This window comes from Balaenoptera ricei, chromosome 19 (genome assembly GCF_028023285.1).
Source record: "Balaenoptera ricei isolate mBalRic1 chromosome 19, mBalRic1.hap2, whole genome shotgun sequence".
NCBI classification, from domain to species: domain Eukaryota; kingdom Metazoa; phylum Chordata; class Mammalia; order Artiodactyla; family Balaenopteridae; genus Balaenoptera; species Balaenoptera ricei.
In genome coordinates this window covers 43,748,460-43,771,442 of record NC_082657.1, presented here as the reverse complement: position 1 = coordinate 43,771,442, position 22,983 = coordinate 43,748,460, and the positions used below count along the sequence as shown (strand labels likewise).

Below are 22,983 nucleotides of genomic sequence, written 5' to 3'. Positions count from 1 at the left end.
TCACTTCATTGTTCCTTCGAAATCTCGGACACCCCCGCCCCCCCCCACCCCCGCCGTTTTCCACATCAATAAACTGAAGCTAGTAACATCTACCTCCTGACTTGGTTGGGTTTTCAGGAAGATTGCAATAATGAGAATTGTTATTGCCTCTGGAGCACTTCTCTGGTGATCACTTAATGCATCCTTCCTTCCTTCCCCCATTCCTCCCTCCCTTCCTTTTGATGCAATTGGGGCTCGACCAGCTGCTGTGAGGTTGGGTGCTAATGACTCCCAGCTGCCCCCTTCTTTGCAGACTTGCCCTCAGCCAAAAGGGGGCTGCCAGGTGAGCAGCTGCCCTGGAACGCCCCCTGCCGTGGCTGCCCGTTCGGGGCACTGACTAACTTGAGGCACACAGTGCTGGTTTCCTTCGCCAGGTAGGGCCAACTTTTGGTGCAGTTCATGCTCCAGGGCTCCCCACCGGCTCAGGCTAGCCTCTGCTCAAGGTTGCATCCTTCTCAGCTCCTCCTCTGTCCCGCTTCCCTCACTCCCCGCATCCTGAGAGCCCTCCTCACTGACTCCAGGCTACCCCAACCCTGCCATGGGCTCTGCTTCTAGGGAACCCACCCTAAGTCACTTTCCCTTCTGCCTTTTAATTTTTTCTTGTCTCTCTTCCTTACTAGGAAATCAGGAGAGCGTCGTTTCATGGAAACCAAGTCAGGAGAGTTTCAATAGGAGGAGAGACCAGCAGCATCAGACGAGGGAAGCAGTCACAGAATCAGGGCCAAAGCTCAGCAGCCTTGGCATTGAGAAGGTTTATTGGTGCGTTCCTGTCTAATTGACTCTCAAGGTACAGTTAAATCTCACCTTCCTTCTTTACTGCTGGGTCTGTAAATCTTATAAAAACAAACTTTAATGGTGGAAAAATGCCAGGCAAGTCAATTTTCCTGCCTTGGCCTTAGTTTCCCTACCTGCAAAGGAGCTGGGTGATCTCTCCGAAATTTTATGATTCTAAGAACGTTTCCTTGTGTGACCTGCAAATAAGAACAGTAAGAACTGTCCCACTTACCAAGCCTTTGATATGTGCCCTCACGCGTGCTGAGCGGAGGGTGTGAGGCATCTGCTTCAATCCTCACAACCACCCTGTGAGATAGAAAGTACCTTATCCCCCTTTTATTGTTTCATCAACTTGTCTATGTGCCGAGGCCTCCTGGGTTCATATCTCCAGCCTGGCTGTTGCTGCTTGAACCACCTGGCTTCAGTCTGTTTCTTCTAACCCTGTCTTAGTGCAGGCTGCCATAACAAAATACTGTAGAATGGGTGGCTTAAACCACAGTAATTTATTTCTCACAGTTCTGGAGGTGGAAAGTCTGAGATCAGGGTGCCAACATGATTGGGTTCTGTTGAAGGTTCTCTTCCTGGTTTGCAGATGGTCACTTCCTCACTGTGTCCTTACAAGGTGGGGAGGGAGGGAAAGAGGGGGAGTGTGGGGGAGAGCGATATCTCTGGTGTCTCTTCTTATAAGGACACTAATCCCATCATGAGGGCCCCACCCTCACGACCTCATCTAAACCTCATTACCTCAAAGGCCCCCATCTCTAAATAACATCACATTGGGGTTAGGCTTTAACATATGAGTTTGGGTGGGGGGGCATGACTCGGGTCCATAGCAGCTCCAGACAAGAGAGCATTAAATAATCACAGTGGGGCTCAACCCAGTGTGGGAACTCTGATAGGTATTGTAGTACATGCCTCAAGGTTATCCCTCCAAAACAGTGAGGGAGCTGGGGTATTCATCCACTGATCCCGTCAGCCATGGGTTGAGAGCTGCTTCCAGGAGGTACTGACCCCCGGCCCTTCTGGTCTGCCCGTGTGAGCTGAGCACACTCCAGTGACCAGGAAAGGCCCTCAGGCAGGGCGTGGGTGCCTGTGGTTGAAGCCGTTGGGACTGCACGCTCAGGTATGGTCAGTGCTGAGGGAACGTGGGCACGGGGCTGCCGAAGTCTGCCAGCGGGTCTGAAGGCTGAACGCTGGGGGATGCCGTCATTCAAATCCGAGCAAAGAAGGAGGTGCCGTGGTAACTTTAGGAGGGGCAGTTTCCATGGAGTTGTGGGTGCAGAAGCCCCAGGGGAGTGGGTTGTTCATGAACAGGTGGTGAAGGAGCAGGGCTGGTGTGAGGCTGCCTCCTGAGTGAAGAAGATGGGGCCGTGGGGTCAAGGGAGAGTGTTCTCAGGAGCTCCCTGGGGGCCTAGTGGTTAGGACTCGGTGCTTTCACTGCTGTGGCCTGGGTTCAGTCCCTGGTCAGGGAACTGAGATCCCACAAGCCACGGGGCATTTCCCCCCCCCCCCCCAGAAAAGAGAGTGTGTTCTTGGCTCAAGATGGGAGGCTGAGGTGCGTGCTTTTGTACTGATGGGGATGCTGGGAGTGGGGGTGAGGGAGTGGTGGGTGACGCAGGACGCGGAGTCCAGGGAGGAAGGTCTGGACATTGAAGATTTGAAGGCAGATCAGAGGCTAGAGGGAGCGAGGTCCTGACACACGCGCAGTGACTGGTCTGTGGGAAGGACAGAGCCTCTTCTGACCTGTGAGCAGAGGGAAGAAGGGAAAAGTGGGACCAGCTGAAGCTGGGTTTGGTAAGGAACCATGAAGGGACTCGATTAATGCCTTCTGTTTTTTTCACGGAAATACGGTGAGGTCAAGACAAATGGATGAAGGACGAGGGGTGGGAGGGGCATGATATCGTCGCCCCATTTCTCTTCCTTTTTTGGAGTGGAGTAAGCAAGATAGTTTATGTCTTTTTATATAGAAACACTTCTCATAGCTATCAAAATAATTGCAGTTTCTTTCACTGAAAATAAATACACAGCAGATGCTTCCGTGCACTTAGTAAGTTTCTCATGGTCTTTGAAATTACTTATTGGTTTCGCCTGTCAGCTTTGTGTGCATATGTAGTGTAAAATGTACTAGTATTTTTGAAGGGCAATTTGGAATCATTTGTAGTCTTAACAGTGCATGTAGATTTTGACCCTACAGTTTCCTGAAATTTGACACTTTCATGTTTGAAAAGCCAAAGGAGAAGATATCACAGGCAAATTAGGAACCGGGAGAAAAGGATTCCTTGGGTGTTAGGAGGAGAGAAACAGCTAACATTTATTGAGGGTTTACTATGATCCAGGACCCGTTGGCTAAGATCTTTTAGTCATTAATTGGGTTGGCCAAAACGTTCGTTTGGGTTTTTCTGTAATACGAACTTTTTGGCCAACCCAGTACTTACACAGTTCTATGAAGGAGGTATTATTGTTGTTATCCTGGTTTTAGAAATGAGAAAATGGAAGTACAGCTGGGTTATTAAGTAACTTGCTACAAGTTATAGACCCAATAGGTGGCAGGACCAGGAGGAGAAGATGTTCTCCTAGTTCGAGTGCTTAGGTGGTACCCACATATCTTAGCCCTGTCATGTGATACTCATCTCCATCTATTTATCTTTTTTCCCAGCTCTGTTGAGATAAAATTGACATATAACTGTGTAATTTTAAGGTGTACAATGTGATGATTTGATACATGTATATGTCGTAAAATGATGACCACAATAAGGTTAGTTAATATCTCCATCACCTCACATAATTGCCATTTCTTTTTATTGTGATGAGAATATTTAAGATCTACCATTTGAGCTACTTTCAGTTTATAATACAGTGTTGTTTTTTTGTTTTTAATTAATTAATTTATTTATTTTTGGCTGTGTTAGGTCTTCGTTTCTGTGCAAGGGTTTTCTCTAGTTGCAGCAAGCGGGGGCCACTCTTCATTGCGGTGCACGGGCCTCTCACTATCGCGGCCTCTCTTGCTGGGAGCACAGCCTCCAGACGCGCAGGCTCAGTAGTTGTGGCTCACGGGCCTAGTTGCTCCGCGGCATGTGGGATCTTCCCAGACCAGGGCTCGAACCCGTGTGCCCTGCATTGGCAGGCAGTTTCTCAGCCACTGCACCACCAGGGAAGCCCCTATAATACAGTATTGTTAACTATCATCATCCTGCTGTACATAGGTCCCCAGGGCTTATTCATTCATTTTATAACTGGGAGTTTGTACCCTTTGGCCAACATCTCCCCAGTTCCCCCAGGCCCTGGCAACAACCATTCTCCTCTCTGTTTCTAGGAGTTTGATGTCTCATATAGTGAGATCATATAGTATTTGTCTTTCTCTGTGTGGCTTATTGCACCGTTGCCCCATTTCTTTGGTCCTGGTGCACCATCAAAGCTCAAACCCAGAAAACCCACATGGTGCCAAGAACTCCAGTGGGCTGATATATTCTCTGCAAATTCCGTGACAAATAAAAAGTCCCATTTCCCACGAACAGTTTATTACACATTTAAGGAGCTGATCACCAAATTACAATGACGAAAGGGATAATTCTTCAGACTTTAGGAAGTGACTTATAAACATTGACTCTTTTTTTCTCTTTTTCAGTCTTACTGGAAAAAAAGAAGGCAAGATAAGTTGCATGTAACATATAATGTTCTTCATTTGCTGCTCTGCTGTGATTTTCACAGAGTTCTGAACAAGAGTATTCAGTTTGAGTTCAAAGTCCTTTTGTACTAAAATTATGGGTACAGGAATACGTAAAATTACATATTTTGTTGTCTTTGATATAAGATAGATACTCAGACTGTCCAACACGACAGGAGACAACTTTATTTTCCTGACAAGAAATGAAGATGCCTAAACAGTCTGATAGTTAACATTATGAGCTGTGGTTAGACATTGTGACACTAAATTTGGAGCGTGATAGTAACTTTTCAGCGTTCCCAACTTAGATCCTGTGCCTGCCACCATGTATACTTCTACATAGTTTATGGTTTTAATATTATTCTGCGGGTTTGTCCAAATCGTGTTATGATGAAATCCCTCTCAAAGTAGATCCAGCTGAGTAATGAATAACGATGTTTGCATTCAACTTCATGGTGGATTCCTTGGGCTGAAAATGATCTCTTGGACCTCTTGCGTTTCATTAGGTAAGGATTATAGAGAGACTAATCCTTTTGGTCATGAAAAACAGTTTATAACTTTGCGAACTCCTACTTGTCATTGGGGAGAAATGGAAATTCTGTGTACTCTATCCTGGAAGAACAGATTACCAATGACATCAAAGATTTCAGTCTGGAGGGGCTTAGAGATGTGCTATCCACAATCACATGTGTGAACATCTTGTCTGCAGTTTCTGATGTTTTTCATCACACACGTGGGACGGGACTCTTAAAGAGTTCCTGGGAATTCTGCACAGTTTATTTAGGGTGTTAAATCCCAGGATGATAAATTGGGGCCAGGAAATGAGCAAACTCGAATGTGGAGTGTGCTGTGGTTTGGTGGAAACGATCTAGTGGCCAAGAGCAGGGGGGTTCCCGCCCCAGCCCTGATATTGATTCCTGTGTGGGCAGAGGCAGTTTCCTTCTCTGGAAAAGGAGAAGTCAAGGGCTAGTGTGGGACTATCTCCAAGGTTCCTCCCAGCTCAGACAGGCTAGGATTCTACAGCCCTAGATCTGACCTCTGTTCTTTCTTGCAACCAGCTTTATCATCTGGGAATCTTCAGAAAGCGGGCAGGGGAGTCTTAATGAAAAACCTATTCCCACGCTTTAGTGAGGCCTGTAGACAAGGTGAGGGGGTCAGGGGGCAGAGGGAAATGAGAGCCCTGCTTGGGTTTTTAGTTACCATTGGTGGTTCAGGTTGGAGAGGGGCCGTTTTCTTTAAAGACCAGTTATTTGTGATGGAAAAAACATACAGGTCAGTTTCCAGGAAGATCTGACCATTGGCTAAATATGTAGGTGGGGAGTAGGGTGATGAGGGACGTCTTTCTCTGCCTGAAAGACCATTGCTTTCTTGAATTGCACCGTGGTAGTGTCATGTATTTAATGTGGAGTGAGCAGTTGTCAAGAAATTATTAAAAATTAGCACTGGGCTACAGAATGCAAGGTGACAGATTGGTGCCCAGGGAGCTGGGGGAGAGACTAATTTACAGCCTCCAAGTGAAATCTCAGGTTGTTTGTTGTTCGTTTCTGGAAGCATAACACAACATTTACAGCCTGTGTTGGGGAAATTAACCTCTTGTTAATTGTGGAAGCTGTTGTCAGGCCCCATCCCCACGTCCTTTCCTCAGCTTCAGAGACAAGGCAGACTGGAGGAGTATCATCTCAGCATATGAGCTCACCCCCGAGTCCCCAGGGGGGTCCTGCCACGCTGCCTTCTGGCCTGGGAGCCCCAGGAGAGCAGGGACTGTGTCTGTTTTGTATTGCTGGTGTCTGGCACATAGTAGGCGCTCACTGGAGATTTGTTGACTCTGCAGCTCCTGGGAGCAACATTGTCACGAAGAGCAGATGAGTAGGGGGAGATGAGGGGGCGTGGGGCTGGGGGTGGGGGCTGTTACCCCCATTTCCCTGGTAGCAGACTCCCTTCTGGAAGCAGAGGAGAGGAGGGCCCATCTTTGGAGCTCCGCCTCTCCCTGTTCTTCTCATCTGCGCCCAGTGCTGGAGGGCAGCTGGCTGAGTAGCAGGATGGGCAGAAATGCGTTTGTTTTTTTTTTTATAAATTTATTTATTTATTTATTTTTGGCTGCGTTCGGTCTTCGTTGCTGCGCGCGGGCTTTTCTCTAGTTGCGGTGAGTGGGGGCTACTCTTCGTTGCGGTGCGCAGGCTTCTCATGGCGGTGGCTTCTCTTGTTGCGGAGCACGGGTTCTAGGCACGCGGGCTTCAGTAGTTGTGGCACATGGGCTTAGTTGCTCCGCGGCATGTGGGATCCTCCCGGAACAGGGCTTGAACCCGTGTCCCCTGCATTGGCAGGCGGATTCTCAACCACTGCACCACCAAGGAAGCCCCAGAAATGCATTTTTCTGCAGGTCCCACAGGGAGGGAATTCAACGGCCAGGGTTGAGCATCCCAGAATCAGCTTGCGCTCTCTCTTGAGCATCCCAGAATCAGCTCCCAGACTGGACTTCATCAAGGCCAACCTGAGGGCACCTTGGAGGGAGAGGAGCCGCTGTGCCCCGGCCATGGCCTCCCGGAGGAGGGCAGAAAATGTCTGTGATCTGCCATTCGGATGAAAAGTATCTTGTGTTTCTACGCTCACGTTCTCACATGGATATTATTCAGCTTTTGCTAATTGGCTTTATGATTTTCTCAGTAGTTAATATTCATCTGTCAAAGATGGAAGCATAAATAAATAACTTTGGTTGGAGCACACCTTCTTATTAGGCCATACATCATGTTAGAAAGTTCACATTCTTTAACCAGGAAGATGAAATTAGAAACATCTTGAAAAAGCCTTCTTGTTATCAATCATGTCATCTTGAACATGTTTCGAAGCTTGCTGCTGGCATCCAGAATAGATATTTTATTCAAAAGAATGTATTTAAAGAAAATGACAGCACTTTTCGATTTCAGCTTTTTGAAAACAGGAAATCTTCCAAGTCCTCCTGACTCTGAGCATTCCAATGCCTCGGCAGAGGGCTGGAGTGGCTGGAGCCTTGTCCGGATGTGCCCATAAGGGTGGACAATTTTCTGACCCTTTAGAAAGGGAGTGAGACAGAAAGACAAACGGATCATGGTTTAGCAGAATGTCCTGGCTCTTGTGTGGCCTTAAAAAAATCACTTGCCCTCTTTAGGATCCAGTCTATTCATTTATAAAATGAAGAGGTTGTATAAGATTAGTGTCTTAGCTTGGGCTGCTGTAACAAATTACTTGGGGGTTTAAGTAACAAATATTGATTTCTCACAGTTCTGCATGTGGGAAGCCCAAGATCAAGGCGCTGGCACATTCGGTATCTGGGGAGGGCATCCCTCCTGGTTTGTAGATGTCCATTTTCTTACTGTATCCTCCTATGGTGGAGAGGTGAGATCCTTTTTTATAAGGGCATTATAATCCCATCGCAAAGGTCCCACCCTCTTGACCTCATCTAACCCTACCATCACGTTGCGGATGGAGATTTTCCTACCCCAGGATCACTGCCTGCTCCTCCCGGGATGGAGACCACAGGACTAGACATTCTCCAGGGGCCCCTCCAGCTCTGACCTGCTCGACCCCAGGAGAGATGAGATAAGGGGTTCACGTGGCTCCACGTATCCAGCCCCTCCTTGCAGGAGGGCTCAGGAGGGCTCCCCAGCCCAGCCACGCCTGCATTAAGTTCCACAGCACAGGGCTGGTAGGAAGGCAGTCCCTGAACCAGGAGAACAGGATCCTTGCCTCAGCTCTGCCCCGTTGCCCTTTACGGCCTTGGGCAAGTCACTTCTCCTCCCTGGGCCTCACTTTCCCCATTTATAAAATAAGGCAGTTGGATGGGCTGATCCCCAGGAGCCAAGGTTTAGTAATTCCCCTGGGAGTTAAGAGATAGTTAAGGCCTGGATGTATTTCTGCAAAACAAATAGAACCTGATCTATTTCCCTAAAGCCCAGCTCCTATGGGGCAGCATTTTCCTTATTGCAAAGACAGTTTAGAATCTGTTTGTTTGCAAATGAATCCAGAAAACAAAGGGACTTCAGGTTCAGGCCTCTGGTCAGCAACAGAGGTCATTCTAGGGGCAAGAACCCTCAAAGCTTTCTCAATCCCTGCTGGTCCCACAGAACAAATCCCAGAGTCAACAAATTCCATTGAGCTGGCATCCAACGAGTCCTGGAATGTTGGACCTAGAACAAGAGCCAAACGTCTTCTGGTCCAACTTCCCCTCTTGACAGTTGAGCAAATAGAGGCCCTGGAAGAGGACTTACTGCTTCAGGTCACAGCCCAGGTGGTGCAGAGATGGGACTTAATCCCACGGCTCCGGCCCCCCTCTGCAGGGCTCTCTCTATGACCCTCAGTTTGCTTCTCATTTAAAAGCATTAACACAACTCCTTGAAATGCACAACTTGATTTTGAATTCTTTCTCTCCTTTATGCATGAATCTAAAGTTGCAGTTTGTGAAAACGCACAAACACTGAACTACGCTTTAAGCCAAATGCGGGTTACCACACCCATCTGCCGCTCTGAATTTCCAACATGAGTGACTGTCAAAATCTCATCATGGACAGTTTGCCAAACACTTCACAGCTGAGCCTCATGGAAAATTAATAATGTTAAGTGTGTCTGTGACATCTCATAGGAGTCAAACGGGTTGACTTATGGCAAACATGTGTTCCCCTAACCCCCACTTAAAAACAGAAGGTGTTAGATTGAATTACTGAAGGCAGCAGGCCAGAACAGACACGATTAGGACAAATCCCACCTCCTAAGAGCCCACAGTCCATTAGGACAGATATGCCTCGTAAGCAGGATGGGCTATCAGAAGGACTAAGATAATTGACAAAGTGCTACGGGGCCTCAGCAGAGGGGGCAGCACGTCTGGCAGGCAGATCATGGCGGGGAGGCTTCTGGACCAGGCTCTGGAAGCGGGGAGGGATTGGGGCACGTGCAGAAGTGTGCCTTGAGGCTCAGAGGTGAGAATAAATGGTGCACATTTGAGGAGTGGTGGATATAAGTGGAGATACAGTTGAAAAGGCTGCTTGGAGCCCATCTGTAAAGGGCTCGAATGCCAGGCTAAGGCCTTCAGCCCTCACTGAGGAAGCAACCCAGCCCCTGTAACAATGGCGATTGATGAAGAGGGGGAAACATGGATTTTGGAGGAAAGACAGGCAAATTTTGAGGATTCTGCTTACCAGATGGTAACCTTTGGCAAGTCACTTAACGCCATCTCTCTAGTGGGGCACTGACCTCTGCTTGCAGGAGAGTTCTAGGTTACGTATCACTTTTTGCAATATAGGCATACCTCGTTTTATAATGCTTCACCCTATTGTGCTTTGTAGATACCGTATTTCTGCAGATTGAAGGTTTGTGGCAACCTTGTGTTGTCAGATGATGGTTGGCATTTTTTAGCAATACAGCATTTTGTTGGATAATGGATTTCTTTATTTTTTTGATATTTACTTATATTTTTATTGAACTATAGTTGATTTCCAATATTGTATTAGTTTCAGGTGTACAGCAAAGTGATTCTCATATATATAATATATATATATTCTTTTTCAGATTATTTTTCATTATAGGTTATTGCAAGATATTGAATATAGTTCCCTGTGCTATACAGTAAATCCTTGTTGTTTATCTATTTTATAAATAGTGATGTGTCTCTGTTAATCCCATACTCCTAATTTACACCCCATCCCGCCCTTCCCCATTGGTAACCATAAGTTTGTTTTCTATGTTTGTGAGTTTGTTTCTGTTTTATAAATAAGTTCATTTGTATTAGTTTTTAGATTCCACATATAAGTGATATCATATAATGTTTGTCTTTTTCTGTCTGACTTACTTCACTTAGTATGATAATCTCTCGGTCCATCCATGTTGCTGCAAATGGCAGTATTTCATTCTTTTTTATGGCTGAGTAATATTCCGTTATATATATATATATATATATATATATATATATATATATATATATATATATATATATACTACATCGTCTTTACCCATTCATCTGTTGATGAACACTCAGGTTGATTCCATGTCTTGGCTATTGCAAATAGTGCTGCTATGAACATTGGGGTGCATATATCTTTTTGAATTAGAGTTTCATGTTTTCAGGATATATGCCCAGGAGTGAGACTGTGGGATCATATCAGAAAGAGAAAGTAAAAAAAAGAAAAAAAAATCCTGTTTAAAATCGCGTCAAAACAAACAAACATAGGAATAAACCTAACCAAAGAGGTGAAAGACCTACACTGAGAGCTATAAAACACTGATAAAGGAAACTGAAGGTGATTCAAAGAAATGAAAAGATATCCCATGCTCTCGGACCAGAAGAATTAACATGGTTAAGATGGTTGGGCTTTCCTGGTGGCGCAGTAGTTAAGAATCCACCTGCCAGTGCAGGGGACACGGGTTCAAACCCTGGTCCAGGAAGATCCCACATGCTGCGGAGCAACTAAGCCTGTGTGCCACAACTACTGAGCCTGCGCTCTAGAGCCCGTGAGCCACAACAGCTGAGTTCATGCGCCACAACTACTGAAGCCCGCGCGCCTAGAGTCTGTGCTCCGCAACAAGAGAAGCCACCGAAATGAGAAGCCCGTGCACCACGACGAAGAGTAGCCCCCGCTCTCTGCAACTAGAGAAAGCCCGCATGAGGCAACGAAGACCCAACACAGCCATAAAAAAAAAAAAAAAAAAAAAAAAAATGGCCATGCTCCCCAAAGCAATCTACAGATTTAATGTGACCCCTACCAAATTACCCATGCCATTTCTCACAGAACTAGAATAATCCTAAAATTTATATGGAATCGCAAAAGACCCAGAATTGCCAAAGCAATCCTGAGGAAAAAGAACAAGGCTGGAGGCGTAACCCTCCCAGACTTCAGACTATACTACAAAGTAATAAAAACAGCATAGTATTGGCACAAAAACAGACACATGGATCAATGGAACAGAACAGAGAGCCCAGAAATAAACCCACACACCTATGGTTAATCAGTCTTCAACAAAGGAGGCAAGAATATACAATGGGGAAAAGACAGTCTCTTGGACAAGTGGTGTTGGGAAAGCTGAACAGCCACATGTAAATCAGTGATGTCAGAATACTTCCTCACACCATACACAAAAATAAAATCAAAATGGCTTAAAGGCTTAAATATAAGACATGACACCATGAAACTCCTAGAAGAGAATATAGGCAAAACATTCTCTGACATAAATCGTAGCAATATTTTCTTAGGTCAGTCTCCCAAGGCAAAAGAAGTAAAAGCAAAAATAAGCAAATGGGACCTAATCATATAAGCTTTTTTTGCACAGCAAAGGAAACAATAAACAAAACAGAAAGACAACCTGTGGACTGGGAGAAAATACTTGCAAACCATGTGACAGACAAGGACTTAAATCTCCAAAATGTACAAACAGCTCATATAGCTCAATATTAAAAAAAAAAACCCAACCCAATCAAAAAATGGGCAGAAGACCTAAATAGACATGTCTCCAAAGAAAACATGCAGATGGCCAGAAGGCACATGAAAAGATGCTCAACATTGCTAATTATTAGAGAAATGCAAATCAAAACTACCCTGAGGTATCACCTCATACTGGTCAGAATGGCCATCATCAAAAAGACTACAAATAATAAATGCTGGAGAGGGTGTGGAGAAAAGGGAACCCTCCTACACTGTTGATGGGAATGTAAATTGGTGCAGCCACTATGGAAAACAGTATGGAATTTCCCTAAGAAACTAAAAACAGAGTTACCATATGATCCAGCAATAAAGTATTTTTAAATTAAGGTATCTACATTGTTATTATAGACACAATGCCATTGCACACTTAATAGACTGCAGTATAGTGTAAACACAACTTTTATATGCACTGGGAAACCAAAAAATTCATGTGACTCACTTTATTGTGATACTCACTTTATTGCAGTGGTCTGGAACCAAATTTACAATGTCTCTGAGGTCTGCCTGTAATGAGAGCCAACCTGTATTGGTGTGTGTTATATCATGCATTGTGCTAAGCTTTATATAACTTGCATCGCTGAATCTTCAAAGTGACTTTCTGGGGTAGCTACTGTTATTATCCCATTTAACAGATGAGGACGCTGGGGCTCAGGCACGGGCCCCTGCTTTGCACTGCCCAGCGTGAGAGCTTTCCATCTATGCAGTGATGTCACAGTGTCACACACGGTCCAAAGTCAGTGCTCAGTATCCATGTAGTCTTGTGAGGAGCCGGGCACATGCTACAGGTCAGCACTTCACACGAGCTTACCTCTTTAAACTTTGCAACAGCCCTACGAGATTAGCGTATTCCTCCTCGCGTTCTGTGGCTGGTGAAGCCAGTACCTGTTCCTATGACAGCTGATGTCGGGGGAGCCAGGGTTTGGTTGATTTATCTGCACTGTGTCACGTGCCCAAAGATTTTGATTTTATTGTCTGGGGTGGAGTCAGACATTGGCATTTGAAAAAGCTACCTGGGTGATTCTGATGCGTAGCTGGGGCTGAGACCCCGCTGGCCTGGTGGCAAAGCTCATGTTCTTTTTTTTTTAAAGATTGGGAGTGATTGATTGATTGATTGATTGATTGATTTATGCCTGCATTGGGTCTTTGTTGCTGTGCATGGGCTTTTCTCTAGTTGCGGCAAGCGGGGGCTACTCTTCGTTGCGGTGTGAGGGCCTCTCATTGTGGTGGCTCCTCTTGTTGCAGAGCATGGGCTCTAGGAGCGCAGGCTTCAGTAGTTGCGGCACGCGGGTTCAGTAGTTGTGGCTCACGGGCTCTAGAGCGCAGGCTTAGTAGTTGTGGCGCACGGGCTTAGTTGTTCTGCGGCATGTGGGATCCTCCCAGACCAGGGCTCGAACCCGTGTCGCCTGCACTGGCAGGCGGATTCTTAACCACTGTGCCACCAGGGAAGTCCCAAAGCTCAAGCTCATATTCTTAACCAAGATTTTAAAATAAAAAAAATCCATGTACTTCTCCATTCAGGGTGTTCATGGTTTCCCAAACCTAGATCTTTGTTTGATAAACAGACTGGCTTCAAATAAAATAAAGTTTGAATTATACTGCTACTACTATTGTTAAAAAAAGAAGTGCGTGGGGAAAGAGGTTTTTCAAAAATTTAGATATATTGCTACATTAATAGGAGTGCCCTGGGCAAAAATCACTTTTACTCACCTGTCAAGTTTCTGTCATCCCCTGCCAACACAACGAACTTTATTTTCTAAGGATATTTAAAAGAATATGAATTGCGGGGTTCCTGAATGGTGGGAAGTGTAGGCTTTAACAGGCGAGCACAAAACAACTTTTCATCTTCATTCTTCCCCTCTGAGAAAAGAACCGCTCTCCCAGGGCTCTTGGAGATGCTGGGAAGGGAAATTTGACTTTCAGTACTTCAGAATTAAGGGGATGAGGGTGGAAGATAATTTGTAATGTGGAAATCCGCCGGGCTGCTTGCTTCTGTTTCTTGGGGCCGGTTCTCTTCCGAGTTCATCTGGGCGCTGGTCTCGGCGTGTTGTCCGCCCTCTGTGAGGCCTACGTGCCACGCCAGTTAATAGATGACCCGCTTGACCTGCGTTCCCAAGCTCTCCCGGCTTGTCTGTCTCCATGACACATCCTCCAGCGCGTGAACAGACTTGTCCCTGCTTCTCAGAGAGGCCGTGTGCTCTTGGTATTGATGCCTTCAAGGAAGTGGGGGGCACAGGCTGCGTCCAGGACCAGGCATGGGGGGTTGTGATTTCAAAACGTGGGGGAATTGCTTGGGTGCGTTCCGTGAACTGAGACTCGAAGCAGGTCTGGCTTGGCAATGAGTGCTGGCCATGCTGCTGAATGCTTCTCTGGGCTCTGTTGAGAGGTCGTGTGTGGTATTACCAAAGGGGCTTCACGTGGGAAGGGGCAACCTCCACCTGCTCGTGAAGGAAGGACTCACCTCAGTGTGGACGTTTTAGTGACCATGAGAAAAAAACTGGTCTAAAGAAAGAAAAAAACTGGTCGTCTTGTTGTTTTGCTAAAACTAACAATAATTATAATGATAGTAGTAATAATAATAACTGCAGCTAATTATAATTGCCAGCACTGTGCTAAGCACATCACAAATGTTGTGTATTCTAATTCTCACCACAATCCCCTGCGGTAGGTTTACCTTTAGCACCATTTTACAGCTGAGGAAACTGAGGCTCAGGAAATTCAAGAAGATGGGTCTTGGAGGTGGCAGAGCCATTTTTTTTAACCTTGTCTTTTTATTTCTAAGCCTCGTGCCCTTTCATCTCTCAGGAGTGCAGACCTAGAAAGTCATTTTGTAAATTCGGTTGAAACATGCCTCTTGAAAAGTTCCTGCGATTAGTTCAAATCTGCTTTCTGAAGGGAGAGGAGGCATGTGCGGCCTCTTGCACATGACGTTCTTTCAAAGGGGTGCAGGCCATTGTGCTGTTTGCCCCCTTCCACTCCCACGGTTCCCCTCTCAAAGCTGGCTGACACCTACTCTTTCATCCGTTTCCCGCCGGGCCCTTCACTCTCCTGTCATGTCGTCCATTTGATCCATATTCGTCTGAAAATGTTCCCCGTTCCAAATATAAAACTGAAAACACGATCCCACTGGGAGCATTTTTTTTTTTTTTTAAAGCAAGAAACTGTGAGGTGTGGAGTTTTAGAACTACAAGGGATCTTAGAGACAATGTAACCCAACTTTGTACATGAGAAAACTGAGGCCCAAGGTCACTGGACAGTTAGTGGTGGATCTGCACACCCATGGTTTACTCATCTCTCCAGTGAGGACCACAGGATGGCTGCGAGGAGGAAATGGGTTTACATTTGTGACATCCATCGTTCAGTATTTATTTGGTACAGAGAGGTGGCTGTATCTTGGGGAGACATGATGAGGGCTATCAGCGGGGCAGTGGGGATGGAGGGAGATGGGAAGGATTCAAGATGTGAAAGAAATGAGACCTGGTGGTAGGCTGTGAGAGGGGGAGCTCGCAGAGATGAATGACTCCCAGGTTTCTTCAAATGGGTTTCAAAGGATGAATAGGAGTTTACCCAGTGGGTAGGGGAGGGATAGCCCTCTGCACAGAATGAATGGCCGTGTGAAGGCAGGGGCGTTGGTGGAGCAGGATGCGATGGGGCACGCGATAGGCATCTTCTGTTGGACTTCGGTTGCCCCAGTACAGCACAGAGAATAATGAAACAGGCATCTTAGCAGCAATAACAACCACGAAAACAGCAGGGAGAAAATGAAAATCAATGCTTTAAACAATGTTTGAAAGACATTTTAGTGTCTTTGTTGACTGATGTCTCATGAGCTCCATCCAGAGGCTCCGAGTTAATGAAATTTAAGCAGTTAGCCTCCCTCCTGACATGGCTTGTCCCCAGTGTCACCTGAGCTTGGATCTGATGACTTCCCAGAGAGCAGGACCGTCTCAGGCCCTCTGATCTCCCTCTGAGCTGCCTCTTTTGTGGCTGTTGTCCGACCTGGATCAGAACTGGAGGTGGGTGGGGTGCTCGTCATCACAGCTGCCAGAGCAGCTCCAACCACGCTTTCATTCCTCTCCTAAAAGTACATTTTAATCAAACTTTACAAATATGTTGATTTCTGACCCAATCGCCGAAGCACACAAAAGTGCCATTTATTTTGGAATGCTAAACCAAAGCCTGTTTTCTTCCATTTTCGTATTTGAATTTTCATTTGTTCCATTTCTGGAGCTGATTGTATGTCTTGAGATCCCGAGTCTGGGAGCTTCCTTCCAAAAAGTGTTTTTTGTGTGTGTGTGTGCACTCATGCACACTCGTACATGTGTGTGTGCATATAAACACACATGACTCTGCACAGACTGCTCAGCTCCTGAGAAGCAGAGCTGAGTGGGTGACCTGGAACCAGCCATGCCTGAAGCCTCCACACTTACTGGGCATGTCTGACTTACAGGCCCTGTGTCCCCAGTAGGGATGCTCTAGATAAACAGGCCTGGGCACATCAGTCCTGCCTGGTCAGCTCCCCATCACCGTCTTCCCCACTGTGTACAGCAGCCTGTGGGCACACTGGAAACCACAGTGTACTTCACCCAGACTCCTGGGCTCACAGACTCCCTGGGACCAGAGAGTTTGCCACTGTAAAATCTAAGGGGGCCATTGAATGGCATGTTTCCTGAATGTTGCCCTGAGCTTGCCCAGGTGGAGAATCTGTCACCAAACAGGGTAGACCGCACAGCACTGAGCACAAACCCTGCCCCAGAGCTCATGTGAACTCTGCACACGTATCGTCATCTCACTTCATCCTTCCCACAACCTTGGTGACCCAGAGAGGTTCAGGAACACGCTCAAAGTCACACAGCTGATGGAGCAGGACCAAGAAATGGGACAGTCCAGCTGCAAAGGAGGTTGGTGAGCTTAACCCTGGTGCAATTACTGTCCCCAGGATGTGGCTGTGACATGTCTACCCCTTATCAGTTACAGGGGGATTAAGAGTCATTTCCCTAAATACCTGTGAGCTGGAGAAACAGTGAGGGGGACACCCTGTAAAGGCTGGGCCTCTCTGGAAGAGGGATGAGGGCACCAGGGGGTACCAGAGGAAAGACCCATGGTGGGGAGGGGCCCCAACTACCAGGGTTTGGAAGGAAACTCAAATGACTTGAGCTTACTAGCCTAGAGGAGGGAGAGGGTAGAGAAGTATCTGGAACTCTTCGAAGAACTGAGAAGGAATTAGCTAGTGCCCCATGTCCCCAGTGTGTAGCTGTTCCATACTGCCAAAGTCTGTTTGGTATAAGGAAGGACCTTTATATGTTTGTGGTACCCAAATGTGGGAGGACCTGACGCAGATGGTAGTGAGTGCCCCGTCCCTGGAAGCGTTCTGTCAAAACAGAAACCACTTGCCTTATTTAATGAGAATTTCAGTATTCACTAAGTGCACTGGGGGTGGGCGGCAAAGACAGCCTTTTAAGCCTGACATAAAACTAAGCCAAAGTTTTAATTGATTTCCCAAATTTCCAGGAAACATTAGAGACAGACATAAAGTTTCATGTGGAAAGATGTTCTTCCCAGCACTATTTATCATATTAAACATTAGAAACAACCCAAATGTCCCCAAATTGGATATTAGTGAGGCACATTGCGGTACCGCTACATAATGTAATATTAATTTGTCATTAAGATGAGGTTTTAAAAACACCATATAAGTCACAAGAACAACCCACCACATAATGTAAGTGACAAAGGAGGATGCAAAGTTGTATAAATACATATATGTAAAAATACATGAATATATTCATCTGTGTATAGGCGCATGTAAGTTGATCTATGAACAGGAAAGAGTGGATGAACTGTAAGAAGATGGTAAACAGTGATAATGGTCTGTTGGTGAGATAGGTAGGGCAAAATCCCGATCCGTATGCTGCAAAGTTTTTCACCAGGGGTCTATATCCCTTTTATACTCAAAGCACACGCTATTAAAATGTTGTTTTGGAAGACTAGAATGACATGAGGAAATACACTATCACGTTAAGTGAAAAATGCAGAATGCAAAAATATGCATATATTATGACCCTAATTATGCACATAAATTTAGTTATTTATTCCCTATTTGGTTCATGGAAGGTATCGGAAACAACATGGATAAACACACCTGCACACCCTCCCCATCCCCACCTGGGGAACCCTGAAGCAAATATTTAAAAATGCTCATGATTGTCCCTGAGAGTTGTAGGTAATTTTGTTTTTCTACTCTATTTTCTTTAAAATTTTCCAATATATATATATATATTTTCTATTAATGTTTCTATAATCAAGAGGGAAGCCCCAGAAAAGCCCCAAACAATTTCTGGCGCCTGTTAGGAACTCGATGACGGTCAGTTCCCCTTCCTGTCGTCTCCCGCACCTTCTTGTTATCCCCAGTGAACAGGCAGGTAGATGAGCCTAGACCTCCCAGACAGTGGAGGCCTGGGCTGTGCTCTCCTGGGCTGTGCGTTCTGCAGGAGGGGCGGCTGTGGGCCCCGCTCACCTGATCACTCTCCAATGGGGCAGAAGGCCAAGCACATCCCCAGGTTCAGCCAAGGTTCCTGCCTGGTGTGACCCTATGAAGTGCTTTGTTGTCACTCTGGAAACTGGCTCAGGAAATCCCAGGTCTCAAAATGCCTTGTTAAACAAGGCAAATTCCATCCTTCTTAAACAAGGATAAATTCCATCCGAGTTCATCAGCTTGAGCCCAGCCTTGTCATAACCCCCAGAATCACAGTGAGTATAAACAGGGGGTGATGTCACTCCAGGAGTACACCTCGAGTTTACTTATACTTTTATAAAGAGGTAATTTGCAAAAGTGCAGTTAATCCCACCATGCTTTATAATTTAAAGGTGGCCAGAAACGATTACTGACATACAACTGATTAACAGCAGCCCTTAGTGCCAAATTAATCAGCATCTAATCCAGAGTCTGTATTAAGAGGGAATGAGATTAAAAAAAAAAAAAGAAAAAAAACCTCTCCTAACCCCGTCCACTGTTGTTTCGGTAGAATGCCCAGCTTTTCCCCACAGTTTGGGAGTTTGACTAAAAGCTTTGTTTGAATACTTTTCTTACATGAAAAAAGACACATAAATGTAAATTGTCAAAACATAAGTGTGATTTTTCCCATTGGAGGAATTGAATTACCTCCACTTCATTTGATACGTTTGTGGGGAACTGTCAATCACTCTGCCCAAGGTTGGGGGAGGGGGAGGGGAGTAAAACCAACTGTATCTTCCAACATTCTAGAAAGATAAGCCAGGGACTTCCCTGGTGGCGCAGTGGTTAAGAATCCGCCTGCCAAGGCAGGGGACACGGGTTTGAGCCCTGGTCCGGGAAGATCCCATGCCACAACTACTGAGCCTGCGCTCTAGAGCCTGTGAGCCACAACTACTGAGCCCACATGCCGCAACTACTGAAGCCTGCGTGCCTAGAGCCCATGCTCTGCAACAAGAGAAGCCACCGCAAAGAGAAGCCCGCGCACTGCAACGAAGAGTAGCCCCTGCTTGCCGCAACTAGAGAAAGCCCGCATGCAGCAACGAAGACCCAACAATGAAGACCCAATGCAGCCAAAAATAAATAGATTTTAAAAAATTGAAATATAAGCCACCAGTTGGCACTCAGGAGCCACCTAGTTCCTGTCCTTCCCAAGGCATGATACATTTTTTGGTTTTGCCTTTGATTCTGTGAGTGACCTTGTAACCCTCCAGTAAATTCCCTTTAAAAAAAGTTAGTTTTTGTTTTTATAGTTTTCACACACACACACACACACACACACACACACACGAAGACTCCTGATACCAATGTGTTGAAGAAAAATAGTTCAGAGAGGTTGAGGAACTCAGACACGGTCACATAGTAATTGAAGGGCACACTGGGGTTTGTACCCTGGTGACGAGACTCCGGAGCCCACACTCGTAAGCCCCACTGCCTGGAGTTAGCTCTGCAAACCCTAACTTGATCCAGCTGTACCAGATCCCGTTTCCCTTTTCTGCTGCAATTCCTTGCTGCTCACCCCATGCCATCCCAGTTCTCCATTTCTCTCCTTGCCTGGAGACAGCCCGCTGCATTTCTTCATCTCATCAGGACCCCAGGGGCTGCTGACACCTATTCTCACTGTTGCTTAAATGTAGACATCACTAGGGCCAGCTCCTGGAATCTACTTTAGGAAAGGGAAGGGGGAAAGTTTATGCCTCCAAACTTCCAAGGAATGTGCAGGGAACATAATTTGTGATGTGTGATTTGAAACACTAAACTCCTGGGCTCCAAGCTCTGTCCCGCCTCTGGTCGCTGCTGGCTGGTTCTCTGCCCCCATGGCTGTGTCACGTGTGCCTGACTGAGGAAGAACCATCCTTTTAAGGAGAATGGAGTTGGCAAATGCTCCTTTCCAGTTTCTTGCAGTCTGAGACACTGGGTTTCTGCCAACATCAGCTCAGGATGGAAGCCATGTTGGCAAATAGTTTGTCTAAACCCCCCAAATAATCTGTTTGGCCTCCAAGGCTGCTTCCCCCACGGCTGCCATCACCATCTTATCTCATCCAGTCAGATGGAAGAGGGGAGGCCCGATGGCAGGAAACGGGCTCTCACATCCCTTCCTCCCAAAGTGGAGAAGGCGGGCGGGGCCCCATGCTTAGTTAGGCTCAGTGATGGGCTCAGTGTTGGTGCCCTGGGGCCGGGTAGCAAGTCCAGGTCTGGAGATGAGGCAGTGGGCATCCTGGCAGAATCTTTAGCTTAGTCAAGGAGGTCACAGAAGATCCACAGCAGCCCTGTGGATCTGGGCAGGCAGGAGAAGAGACCATGGTGGGACAGAATGTGGGATCTGCAGGCAGAGCCCCTGAATGCACTTCAGTTTACTGGTCATGTCAGAGTAAACTCTAGACTCTTGTCTGCTCATTCTCAGTGCCCTTTAACTCTTCATCCTTTCCATGGCCTTCCTTGATCACTCAGCGTGAAGGACACCATCCCTCTGCTCAGACGACATGAGGCTATGCCAGCATTCCAGCACGGTCCACCTGCCTCCTGAGCTGAGACTCATGCATATTTCTGTGTTCTCCCTCTTTCCCAGTCAACTCACCATAGGTCATCAAACCCTTGATGGTGGGGCCTGGGCACCAAGCTTTGAGGAGGCTCCACTCAGCAGCTCTGGAGATCCTGGGAGAGATGGGAACTGGAGGAGGGGACCCCAGCCCCACAGCATGGGAGAGAACCTAGTGCCAGTGGCCAGAGGTGAGGGACAGAGGGTTGAGCTGAGTCACAGAGCAGAAACAGATGTGGGGGGGATGGGCACAGCAAGGTCTCATAATTAGCCAGAACATGCTGGTGGCAAGTGACAGAAACCCAACTCCATCTGGTTTAAGGGATTGAGGGGATTTACTGGAAAGCCCTGGAGTAGCCACAGATTTGAAGAAAGAGTTTCTCCCCATACATCTCTCCTCCCATAGATACACTTGTATAGAAAGGCCCTGAGAGGGATGCCTCCTTGCATTTTGCACGAGGCCCCCGACTCTTTCACTCTAGTCCTCGCCTTGGCCAGAAGCCGCATCTGCACAGCCTTCTCCTCTAGCTCCAACTTCAACAGTGTCAGCCTGGGACCCTATTGGCTTGGATCACATGAACATCTCGGGTCAATCCCTCATCCTTGGGTCTCAGTTTTCTCCTATCTTGAATAGATAGGTGGGACTAAATGATGTCTGAAGATTCACTGGGTCCTCATGTTCTATGGGAGATGTGTCCTTTCATTTTGTATCCCCGGAACCTAGTAGAGCATGGTGAATACCACACAGTGGGTCTTCTTACATGTGCGTGAACACATCTGCCTCTTCCCCAACATCCGTTATAGCTCCGACCCACTGAGAACTGAATTTCACGGCGTTTCTCAGGATCCTTGAGTCCTGGGCCAAGCCCTGGATTGGAAAAGACATGTTTGCAGACAAGGTCGGGGAGATTTTTCTGCAAAGGCGCGGCAGCTTGGGAACAGCTGAGTGTGTTGGATGGCCTGCTGAGGGCATTCCTCTCCATCTTGGCTCTGCCTTGCATGGAGGGTGGAGGGACGGGTGCCCAGAGAGCTGCTGATGGATGAGGTGAGGCCCCAGGAAGGGACTAACGGTTCTAGCCTGCGTGCTTCTGCCGGGGTCAAGGCTGAGGGCCCACAGCGACGTTCTGTGTAAACAATACTCCAGGCCGTCTGTGAGCTCCAGTCTCTGATGCTGAAGGAAACCAGATGGTGGTGTCAGTTGGAGGCGAAGGGTTGGGGGAGCTGGGGAAATGAGTTACTCTCTGTCAATTCAGCCCCATTTCCTCTTCAGGAGGCTGAGAAGGGCTAATAAGGAATTTTGGCATCAGAGAGAATAATGCATTCACAGTATGGGCATCTGAGGTTGAATCCCACTTCTATCAACCATCATACGTGTGTCCTTGGACAAGCTGATGAGCCTCTTTGAGCCTCAGTTTTACCATCTGTGAGATGGACCTGACAAAGTTGTGTCTGAATAGTAGCTGCACAAATATTGTTTAACTTAAGTTATTCTGTCATATTTGAATGAGCCCATTGCCTTGTGAAGAGTTACAGGCATACCTTGTTTTACTGTGTTTTGCTTTATTGCACTTTGCAGATACTGTGTTTTCCACAAGTGAAGGTTTGTGGCAACCCTGCATCGAGCAAGTGTATTGGTGCCATTTTTCTAACAGCATTTGCTGTCTTTGTGTGTCTATGTTACATTTTGGTAATTCTCACAATATTTCAAACTTTTTCATTATTATTATATTTGTTACGGTGATCTGTGATCAGTGATCTTTGAAGTTACTATTGTGATTGTTTGGGGTCACCTCAAACTGCGCCTATATAAGACGGAGAACTTATTCTATTGTTGAACTGACAACGAAGGATTTATATATTACATAAACTCAGTTGATAAAGCAGTGGCAAGGTTTAAGAAGATTGTCTCCAATTTTGAAAGAAGTTCTGTTGTGGGTAAAATGCTACCAAATAGCATTGCGTGTTACAGAGAAATCGTTCGTGAAAGGAAGAGTCAATCAGTGTGGCAGACTCC

At 46.5% G+C, this 22,983-nt stretch overlaps 1 long non-coding RNA gene across 3 annotated transcripts in view; it reads left to right on the top strand.

Moving 5' to 3' along the window:
• The window catches only part of LOC132353424 (uncharacterized), a 600,229-nt gene that overhangs the window by 63,284 nt on the left and 513,962 nt on the right, over positions 1-22,983 (top strand). For all 3 annotated transcript variants that reach the window (XR_009499025.1, XR_009499023.1, XR_009499024.1), the window contains exon 2: positions 660-826. This is a non-coding gene — a long non-coding RNA (uncharacterized LOC132353424). The remainder of the gene's footprint in view (positions 1-659; positions 827-22,983) is intronic.